We start from the raw sequence: 12,188 nt of genomic DNA, 5'->3' as shown, positions 1-12,188 counted from the left end.
AAATTTTCGCAGAAATTTTACCTCTGAAAAAACAAACATCTTACTTGTTACGATTTGATTTAATAGATGAGGTAACTAGAGGTTGCAAACGAACTGAACACAAGTGCAAAACCACATTCAACGAAACATTATGAATCTTTTGATGGGTAGCTCGTTTACATATATTCTTTTAATAAATGAATGAGCATGAACAATGAATTACATATGATTAATTAAATAAACCAACATAAACAAAGCTTGGACGTGCTCAATTGTGTTTGTAAACGTCCGGTAATGTATTCATTAATGCTCGTTTATGTATGTCCATTCGTTCATGTTTATTTGTATATGTTTTACTATTACATTTTTTTATCTTTTACTCTTACATTTAAAGTGAAAACTGAAACCCTAACCAAAGCCAAAAGGGGCAAGGTATTGCTCAGTGTGGTTCGGCCCATTTACAACCTTAATTGTAGAGTACCCTAGAAAAATCTCATGTCACTAGTGAACATGAGAGATGGTGAGTTCGCAATAAATGTTTGATCTCAAATATTATTCACGTGATTTGGATGTGTTGCTTGTGGATAAAAGAACATATACTCTATAGTTAAACTTACTTGAATGAGATAATATAATGATAGGTGGCATCATGGAAAGTCTCACATAGGACAATAGATTAACAAGGGTGTTTAGTAAATTTCAAGATCCGTCTGGCGTGTAAACGAGCGAGTTGAACCGAATCTGAGCTGCCTACCTCGAACTCGGCTTCTTTAACTTACGACAACGGTAGTCGGCTAATTTTGAGCTCTATATCTAAATCTCGAATTCATCTCTTGGTTAGTTTATATAATATATGAAATACAAATTATTTAAATAATAAGTTTGTTTAAGGTCCCGAGCATGCTTAAACTTGATAAGTAAAGTTTGCCCCATACTCATTCCTAATTAGTATATTTTTAGACACGAACTCACTTAATCCAAGATTTTAACGATCTGATATCGTGCTCATGAACGACCGACGTTTATAAACCATCATTAACCTTCCAACCATTTAAACGTGTTTAGTTAATATGTTTCCACTTTTTATTAAATCGTACAGGGCAAGTAGAATATTTTTAAGAAAATTAACCTACTTTTTCTGTCCTCGAAATTTAATATTGGAATTACTTTGCCATTAACTTAAGTTCAAAGTATTTGCCAAAAACATGAACATGATGGAGTTATTAATGCTTTTAATAAATTGTACTTTCGGATATTTGTGATCTTCAAAATATTTTATTATAACTAGGGCCTAGGGGTGTGCAATAAACCGAAAAAACCGATTCAAAACCGAAAAAACAGAAAAATTCAAACTGAAAAAACCGATCAAAACAAAAACTGACGGTTTGATTTTATGTATATGTAAAAACTAAACTTCAGTTTTGGTTTTGGTTTTGCATGTAACAAAAACCGAAAAAACCCGAACTGAACCAAATTTCTGGTTTTTTTATCTTTTTAGTTTTTATTTTAAGTAATTTATAAGAATTTAATATATACGTAACTCAAATACTTTTGGTCAAATGTATAATAATCTATTAGCTAATAATTAACAAATTATTTCTATCTAGATTCATTATTTTTGACAAACTTTCTTTTCGGCCTAAAAGTTTCAAGGCTCAAATGGTAAAAACCGATAAAGCGAAACCGGATAGTTTTAAAATTCCAAAAACCAAAGTTTTGGTTTTCGGTTTGGTTTTAGCCCAATATCACACCGAACCGCGCAACGTACACCCCTAATTATAACATTGAAAAATTCACATCTATCTAAAGAACATACAATGGTAGTATCTCTCATCTATCATAGCAAATTAAGATTTCAAAGGCAAGGAATGTATACATGGTTTATACTTTTAGTGTGAAGCTTTGTTGTTAATATTTTATATACTTTATAAAAGCTTGGTTGTATACATTCTTGTTATTATATGTCTCCACAATTATATGAATGACCATATTCATTTTATTTCTTGTAATTGATCAATATACATTTCTTATTTTGTGAATTGGTACTTTCACAACTAAACACCAATACACAGATATAGAATTAGTTTCTATTAATTTTGTTTGTAAATGATTACCAATAACAACTGAAATACTAGAAGACAATGTTGTATGAAGGGTTAGTCGGACCATTGGATTGGGCTGTTAAAATGGGCTATATGGTTGAGCTTAGATGGGCTCATAACATCTTACTAGATTTAACCTCATTTATTGAGCTTTAAATCAAACAATAAAAATAACAAGTTTTTATTCAATACTAAAAAAAATAAAAATAAAAATAAAAAGACTGTTATATGCTACACTCTTTTAATAGTGTACAACTGTATATACGCTTTAGACTTGTAAAATTTTACTTATTTTTTATATTGTTTTTTTTAATGATAACTTTCATTAAAATTGGCAAACCAGCAAGAAGTTAGAGCCAAAACAAACAAACTGAAGCGGTGATCTTCTAACCATAATAAATTGCCGTGAAGCCTGAATCCTAATATGAACTATAAGATACTCGTATTTTGTTTTATGTTAGATAAAAATATTTATAGATTTTAACTTTGATATTATTTATGATGTCATCCGGTCTGCCCAGTGGACCGGTAAAACAACAGGCCTGTTGTCAGATCTGATTCTTAAAACATAGCAATAAAACCATATGCTGTGAAACGTTAATGAACTTGAAAACTTGTCTTGTTGTTACTATTGAAATAATATACCCGACATATAGAAAACGTGAAATGAACAATAATAAAGTTTGTGCTTTATAGAACTGTATTAATAATTAACTAGATCTCATGACTGGGCTTGGTTTGCTTAATCAAGCTATAGACTACCTGTTGTTGGTTTGCTTAATCAAGCTATAGACTACCTGTTGTGGTAGGTGAGTGTGCGAGCAAGAGTAGCGCGGCCACATCAGTTGCGAACGCCACAACACCCCCAGTACGGGCGGTGGTGCGTTGGCCTCCCGCGAGTCCACTAGCGCCAGCGAAAGGAGAAAAGGTGAAGGCTTGGTTATTTATGGCTCGCGAGCAGGGGCTTTATCCACAATAGGGTTAAGTGAGCGAGCATAGACTTTATCCGAAGCCTAGTCCAGTCAATACAATTGGTGTAATATTAAAGGATGAATCTGGGGCAACAAAGTCCGATGACACAGTTTTAGCAATTATTAATTTGGCAGCTCCACTTTATTAGTTGAGCTTTGACGATCATGATTATAACTTTTAACTTTATGGTTATGAACGTCTAAAACAAATTCACCTTTCAACCAAAATAATGTCAAGTTACTTGAAATGATAGTAGTATTAGTGAATGAAATAGGTATATGATTAACTAATTCTAATATATTTGTTTAAAATTCTTATTTATTTTACATGTTTATTGCATTAATCTCTTTCCCGGAGACCCACAAGCGCCTTTGGATGCCACTCGGGCTCACAAAAGGGCTCATCAGATGCCTGTTGTGGATTAGAGATGTATAAACCCGGTATTTTTAGGAACCGGAACCGGTCTAGATATGGTCAACATAAGTCAAAATAAGGTCGTGTATGAATCGGTTTCGGGTTAGTCGGGTATTGGACCAGGTTTTTGGATTTTTTTAGGTTTCAGGTAGGACTGGGTTTTGACCGGATATTCCCGGTTTCGGTTCCGGTTCCGGGGAGAAACCCAAAACCCAGTCCGTACCCACGGGTCGGGTTAGGATTGGGTCCTAAACAAGTTTTTTTTCCCACCTCTGGTTTTTAGTTATGGTATTATAATGCACTTAACCGAAACCGACCGAATGCGCGTCGACATACCGCCTCAACGTCCTGCACCGACAAAGTTTGGGTTTATCATCGCCTAACACTAGTTATAGTATAATTTTTCCCCCAAATTGAGAGAGAGTAAATAAAATAACGATTTACTTAATATTCTTTGATTCACTTTATAATTAATTTCTTATTTTCTATGTACTAATGTCCACCGAAAGAAGTTGGATCAAAAGTCCCGATGTTACTTTTGAAAATGCATGTAAAGAATTGAAATAAAATCCAAATTAAAGAACGTTAAGTTGTATTTTTGGACTATTCCAAATCGGGTAAAACGTTTAACCAGTGAAAATATCAAGGGATAATGATTATTGAGTGCATAATCTTCCAAATCAATTTGTATAATTTCGGTTAGGACGACAATTATCGAGTTTGTACTGTTAGATCTAAACTTATTTAATAAATGGACAATATTTTCTGGACCGGCTCTGAGAATTCATGTACCTCGGCCGAGCCGAAAAATATGTCCCTTAAACCTTAGCGTATTAAGTAATGTAAACACATTTTTTATACATCCATCAGGTGGCGTTTGGTATGTAGAAATGACATGGGGAATGAAATGATTCATTGTGTGGGAATGATAATATTGGTGTTTGGTCACTCAATGGAATGGAATCATCTATTACACATGGAATCACATTCCATCAAAACTATTCCTTCCTAACCCCCTTCTTTTTTTTTTCATTCTATGCCTCCCTCACCCTACTTTCTCAATAACACCACCACCTAACAACCATCACCACAACTACCATCGGCACCGCCGCCACCACCGTCGTCACCGCCACCACCACCTTACCACCACCGTCGCCGCCGTCGCCACCGCTGCTAACAACGTCGTCGTAACCTCCGCAGCCATTGTCATCGTTGCTGCCTGACCATCACCGCCACCACCACTGTTGTTGCCTGACCACCACCACCTTACCATTGCCATCACTACCAATGCAACCACCGCTTGACCATCGCCACCCCTGTCGTCACCACCACCACCACCATGTTCGTCGCCAGAGCTACCACTGTCGCCATTGTAGTTTTTTTTTTTTTGAAGAATTTTGAGATAGGAGTGTTTTTATTATTTCTATTTCATTTCTACAATTTTTTTATACCAAACAACATAAGGTAATAATTCATTTTATTTTCAAAGGTTAACCAAACAAGACAAAGTAATGTAATGGTCCATTTCATTCACTTGTCAATTACATTCCTTCTCTCATTACATTCCCCCTTCATTCCATTACTTTCAACCAAACGTACCCTTAAAGTTATAGCGATAAACATAACAATTAGCAAAATCATGGTATTAGAATGAGTTTATGACACACTGAATAGGCTAATAGCTAATGAATTTGTGAAGCTCTCCTAACATTTTTGATAACAAATTAGTGAAACAATTCTTCACAGTTTATGCTCTCTAACCGTTCTCGATAGCTATCATCGCCAACCAGTTGATGGGGCATTGTGGATCGTAAATAGGATTTTAATAACTATAATTTTGAAAAACTCATTTATGCAGATGCTCTCGTGACTTTTGGTGTTCGAAGCCGACTTTGTTGTTATCCCGCCTATACGTTTCTTTTATTTACTTATTTAACTTATATTGATTAATTAAAAGTACCTGGCCTTTTTCAATTTTGAGTGGGCCTATAAGTCTTCGGGTACTTTAAAAAAATCAGTTTAAAAGGTGTTTGTGTGTTATAAAAATAGTGGGATTATAAACATTCGGGTATTTTACATATATAAAATCAGAAATTTTTTTAAAAATTATGCCCCCGAAAAAACGTGCCCCGGCCAGTCGCCCACTTGGCACACCCTAAGAGCGGGGCCTGCATATTTTGATTGCTCGGTTGAATTAAACGGGTTGTGTTATGCCAAAATGTTAAACACGTTTAATTAAACATCTTTACATGCTAACCTAAATAATTAAATAGATCGATCCACCAACCTGTTCAATTAGGGATGAACGTTTTCAGTATTAGTGACTATTGGTGCCGAATTCGATACCGATTTGGTGCAGTCGGTATCAAGTTTTGAGTTTTCGGTATCATTACGATACTGGTATTTCCCAAATTTTGAATGAAATACCGGTACTGACGTAGGCTGTCGCGGTCTACTCAAACAATTAATTTTAAGACTTAAATACCTATAATAAGTACGGGTAAGTAAGGTCGTCTCCTCAGGGACTCAAGGAAAGTGCAAGTTTATTTAATTTATAACTAATTATTTAACCTAAGCGGACAGACGATGTCAAGCGGTTTTTATAAAAATATTTAATTAAGACTAATTATTACTTAAAAAGATTTGTAAACAATATTAATTAAAAAGCATTCATTCTAGGTTCGGTTAATGTGATATTCAACTTTATCCCAGATTCCCTTGATTACGTAGTAATTACTAAACCTAATAGTTTGATTGTGATGTCAAACGATACCCTAACCGAATTGATGACACAATTGAACTCGGTTTACCTAATTACCAACTTATGTTTGTTAAAACCAATGAATAAACAATATTTGATGATAACTAATCAATGACACAAGAGCTCAAACCCTAAATGTTGATGAACACAACCAAACAAATAATGCATCAATTAATAATCCCAAACACAAGTTGTTTAAATAATCAATCAATAATTAAGCAAGACCAAAGCAATAACTCAATCAAGCTCATAAACCTTAAGTATTATAATCTGGTCAAAAGTTAAAATACACAAAAACCTAGCCTAGAATGAACAAAGAACTTAGCCAAGCATCGACATATCTATTATGTCACTTATCTTAATGAACATGCAAACCCGAGATGAACCGGAAGCCTTGAAATGGTGGAAGATCGTCCTAAGCAGCCTCTTTTGTCTCTGGAAGTCGTAATTAGCCGAATAGGGTTGAAAAATCGTTTATATAGTGAAAAACCTAACTTTAGCCGACTTTGAGCATCTTCGCAATACGCGAAGATGCAACTGACTTCAAATTTAGATTCCTCTCGTCGAGAAACATGAAACTCATATATTATGGATTCTGTAACTCATTTTCTAGGCCAAGATATGCCCGTTTTACTAAAACACACTTTCTTGGTAACCCATCTTGTTCAGTTTTTGCTTCGGCTTCATATATCTCATCCAATCCTCTCCCGAATCCTTCTTAACCCTCAATACATGTTTCCCCATACTTCCATCTTCTCGAGGCTTGCTTAATCTTCATCTGGATGGCTCTGAATTAACTCATTTAAGCTCATTAACTTCCAATGTCCTAAAAACACATAACAATGCTTGAAGTACCAATGTTTATCCATTTATTAACCTAAATATAACTATTTAATATATAATAATAACTAACTTTTACCCAACCATCATACCGGCACCGAACTAATAACGGTACTGAACATAACATTTCGGTAGTGGTACCGGTACCAAATATTTTCGAAATTCAGGATCCGGATTTTAGGGATTTGTACCAGTCGGTACCGATACCATCCCGAGTTCATCCCTACGTTCGACCCATTTAAATGCAGCCTACCATACACATAAACATGCTTACAATTAGATTACTATTCATCTACCAATTTGACACGTTTATATAAATGCATTAAACATGTTGTATTCAAATTACACAAGTTTAAGTCTTCATACTACACAACTATGTTCAAGTTCAAAAGTTCAACCCATCAAATAGTAGAAACCTATATCCTTAATTTTTGTCTTTAAGGTTAGGTCATGGGGAATACTCTAACGCCCAACATAAGTTAAGATAACATGATACTTTATATATGCATTAAACCTACTAGTGTTAAGTTTAATAAAAAGGCCCATGGATAATGTTTTTGACGGGTTAAAATGAACAATATGTATCAATTATGTATTAATTACTAATTTATTTGTTAGTAATTATGGATTAAACCATTCCCTTTAGGTGAGATACAGTGAAAGAGAGAAAAGTGAGTGATGTGATGCGTATACGAAGTTAACAGGTGTTAGAGTATACTATGACAATATACACTAATAAATTAAATTAAATATTAATTAAACAAAAAGTGAAATGATTTTTAAGTTTTATGAAACGGAACTTTTATTTTTATGGATTCACTTATTTTGGGGAGGCAAAACGGCGCCGCCGTAAAGTGCGCAATCTACGGCCCAAATCTTTTGTTTGATTGTCTTTCAAAAATTGATTGGTTTGATATGTCTCCACGTGTTCAATGTTCCCAAATAACTCCCACTTTACTATTTTTATATCTCCTTTTTTATATAACTCCCACTTTTTATATAGAGGTGCACAAACCGGTTTCAAACTTAAAACCAGTTTGGGTTGAAACCGATTCGGTTTGGTTAACAAAAGTTAAGCCGGTTTATGATTGGTTCGGTTCGGGTTGGAATCTTTTTCTTGATCAAGTTACAATTAGTTTCGGTTTGGGTTTTGACCAGTATTTGGCCGCATTCGGTTCGGTAGTGGTGAAAATTAAAAGCCGGTTCCGAACCTACGGTTTCAATCGGTTTCAAACCGGTTCGATTACTGTTCGATTTTCGAGTTGGTTCGGTTAACCGGCTTATTGCCCACCTCTAGTAACATATAAATTTTGTAACTAACAGTAAACGCATTTCCTTTTGAATGACCAACTATGTATATCTGGGTAATCAATAGAAAAAGACAACCCTATACATCTGCGATCACAAATAATCGTTGGATAGCCCAAGCCGATTATCTTCTGTTTCGGGAAAAACCCGCCACCTGAAAGATTATTGCGATAAAAATCCGGTTAGAATCGAATTCGAACTTAAAACCTTGTAGTCTTTAGTCTAAATCTTTATTTTTTCTCCCATGCCAGTTGAGCTAAAAGCTCATTGGCAACAGTAAACACATTAGTTTGTTGTAATTATATTACTAATTTTAATTAAATGCATTTAATATTTTACCATGTGGTTGAACTAAATAATAAATGGGGAAAATGAATACGGTGTTGCCACACACCTAACCTTCAACAGAAAACCTTTCAAAACTAGGTTGTTTTGATTAAAAGTTACCAAAATTAATTTGAAACTTCCATATATATCTTTTACTTTTTTTTAATTCTTCATGACTCTTCTAACAAATTGAGCTTTATTAGAAAATCCATGTAAATAAGAATTATGAGATTATTTTTTATCATTACACAAATATTGCCTTGACTACTTTCATTAAAATTGAAAAAGAATAGAAGCAATAGAAAACCAAACCCTATATGATATTAGATGCAGAGCAGGAAGCTAAGCACGATTGAAGAGTGCTCGCAACTGCAAAATTGAAATTCTTAAATCACAAAAATATTCATACTTTATAATTTAATTGGTTCTTGAAAGTAGTCAAGGCTATGCTTGTGTAATGATAAAAATAATCTCATAATTCTTATTTACATGGATTTTCTAGTAAAGCTCAATTTGGTAGAAGAGTTATGAAAAAAAATAATAATAACTAAAAGATATATATGGAAATTTCAAATTCATTTTGGTAACTTTTAATCAAAACAACCTAGTTTTGAAAGGTTTTCCGTCTAAGATTAAGTGTATGACAGCACCGTATTCACTTTCCCCATAATAAATATGATTAATTCAAAATATAAGAACAAATTTGTTACTGATTGATTAACACCACTATAACATGTTAAATTAATATAAAAATTAGGCATATCAATAAACATTTCGTCACCTTTCGTTCATGTTAACTTTTGAACCCTTTGAGGTTTACGAAACTAATTTGGTCTAGTGGTAAATGTATATGGCCATCAACCAAAAGGTTATGACTTCTAGACTCATTTATGACATGCTGAAAATAATATTAGTTGTTAAACAAAAAACCATTTCTAATTTTCTAAATTTACTCGATCTACTTGTAGTGGGATTTGAACCAATAATTTTTAAAAAAGGAAAACATTTATTACACACTCAGATACCATTGAACTAAATATCTATTGATATTTGGTCACTTTAATAACGTGTTTTAGTAGTTAGAAAATCATTTATAATATTTTCTACAATATATACAATTAGTTCAAATAGACAATATAAAAATAAAATTTCTAAAGTGTGAAAATGTATGATGAAAAGAACTTTGACCGGATAATTGTAATAAATAAAGCAATGATTCATTACTTAAAAATGGATGATCCTAATTAATTTTTAACAATATTATTAATTAATTTTTTAACATATAAGTATAATTTTCTCATTTTCTTTTTGTCTATTTCTTTTATTTAAACCCATCCTTCAAAAGTTAATGTCTCCACTCTCTCGTCTCCTTTTTCCCTCATAAAACACACATTTTTTTTTCATTTCATCATATATATATATATATATATGCTTCAAGTTGTTTTGAATATTTGTAACGTTTATTACTTTGGCTATGATGATCATACAAGAGCTAAAGTTAAAGAGCAAAGTTGAAGATTGCAAATGGATCTTTAATCTTTTGAAAAGCAAGTTTTTTGGGGCTTGTATTGATCATTGGAACATGAGAAAGAATGAAAAGAATGTGTTTTGTATTGATTGCAACCTTTGTTTATGCAAACATTGTGTTGCAAGTTTTAAACCTTCGTGCTGCTGCCACCACCGTCGTCTACAAATTTGCCGATATGTTTACCATGACGTTGTTCGTCTTCAAGATATTCAGAAACATCTTGATTGCTCCAATATTCAAGTATGTTTCTCTAGCTTTCACAATTAATTTGTATGTTATTACTATTAATATACGAACCCTGTAGCGAATTCAGACATCTAAACTCCGAATTTTCCTTATAAATTGAATCATTTTTATCAACCTACAAGTTTACTCAAGTTTGTTTGATCTTAGCTATTTTCGAAACACTTAAACGACCAACTTGTTATAATTTTGTTTTTTTCTGATATTAAAGTTGATTTATGATGATCATGATTATGAATATGGATATTGAATAATTGTTTAATACACGGTTGGATTTCTTGATCCATGTAAGATTTAATGCTATTAGTTGTCTCAATCTTAGGTTGATGAATTAAGTTAATTTCTCTTTGTTTGATTTTTCTTTTTTGAATTGATTAAATATAGTTAAATATTGTTCTTATGTGTTAATTGGTTGGTTTTAATTTTAATTTAAAATGTGAAGTTTCAAGAATTTGGAATTTGTTAAGATTTATGATTTGAGGAATAACTAGGAATCTAGGATAGATTGGCTTAATGTTACAATGAGTTGAATAAAGGTGTCCATACAAGTGATGAGGGTTTAAATCATGTGAAACAAAATGGATAATTAGTTGATCATATTAGTTCTATTTCAATTAGATGGATTTTCTTAGTTAATGCAATCATCCAATTGTAAACATCTTTCTTTTTCTCATAATTAGCTTGTATTAACTCAAATCTTGAAATTTAAATTCTTAGTACTCAATAATTGAATTGGCGTTAATCAATCTTTAACTCGTATACAGACGTACAAAATCAATGGTGAAAAAGCGGTGCATTTGAATCCTCGACCTAAACATAATAAAAACTCGAAACTATCAAAATCAAAAATTTATGGAGCATATTGTGAAGCTTGTAGAAGGCATATTCAAGATGACCCGAATCGCTTTTGTTCTATTGCTTGCAAGGTGTGTATCCGTATATCCCTATTTTAAATATAAAAAAGTATGTTTATTTACGTTTAAGTTAGTTTATAAGTTACAATATCAAATGCTTCAGGTATCGATGGTAGTTGTCGAAGACTTTAAAAAACAAGAATGTAACAAAATGGTGCCGTACTCCTTTTGTAAAGAAAATTATGATTTTGAAGTACTTACGATTGAAAATGAATCATCATTCTCTTCGTCGCTCGACTCGGTTGATGAAAATACTCAACGTAACTCGTGGTTAATTTCGAGTTTAAAGGTTAAAAAGAGTGTAGCTCATAAAAGGAAGAAGGGTGTTCCTCAAAGAGCTCCATTATGTTGATATTATACAAAACTTATTTAATTTCTACATAATGATATATTTGTTTCCCAGCAAACTACAAGAAAACTTACATTTAGATATTTATGGAAATTTTGGTTTTATTTATGCTTGAAGGTTGAAGAATTAATTGGTTGTATAAAACACTTATTGATGATATGGAAAGATGAAATTTTAGCTTTATACTTAAACCATCTTTTTTCTAGGGATCGATGTATATAATTAGTTGGTGGAGGAACCCCACATATCTAAGCTTTGATTTTGTGATGAAAAATTAGGCCTATATGTCCTTTTATCATTATAAATTATATATTTAATGTGTCATGTACAAATATATAAAAAACAAAGAAATTCAAAGCTTATATTTACTTTTGCATTATGCACTTTTTAAATTTTTTATGAATTATATGCTAAATATAGTTTGAAAACCCCAACTTAAAAATTGAAGAAC

At 32.5% G+C, this 12,188-nt stretch overlaps 1 long non-coding RNA gene across 1 annotated transcript; it reads left to right on the top strand.

The window, feature by feature from the left end:
* Positions 1-10,156: 10,156 nt before the first annotated feature.
* LOC143540962 (uncharacterized) lies at positions 10,157-11,718 on the top strand. The gene is made up of 3 exons (XR_013136675.1): positions 10,157-10,471; positions 11,239-11,400; positions 11,492-11,718. It is a non-coding gene; the product is annotated as an uncharacterized LOC143540962 (long non-coding RNA).
* The last annotated feature ends 470 nt before the right edge of the window (positions 11,719-12,188 follow it).

This window comes from Bidens hawaiensis, unplaced genomic scaffold (assembly GCF_021521415.1).
Source record: "Bidens hawaiensis isolate Kalapana, Puna unplaced genomic scaffold, B.hawaiensis_p1.1 tig00012418_1, whole genome shotgun sequence".
Taxonomy (NCBI): Eukaryota; Viridiplantae; Streptophyta; class Magnoliopsida; order Asterales; family Asteraceae; genus Bidens; species Bidens hawaiensis.
This window is presented reverse-complemented; position numbering and strand designations above follow the sequence as displayed.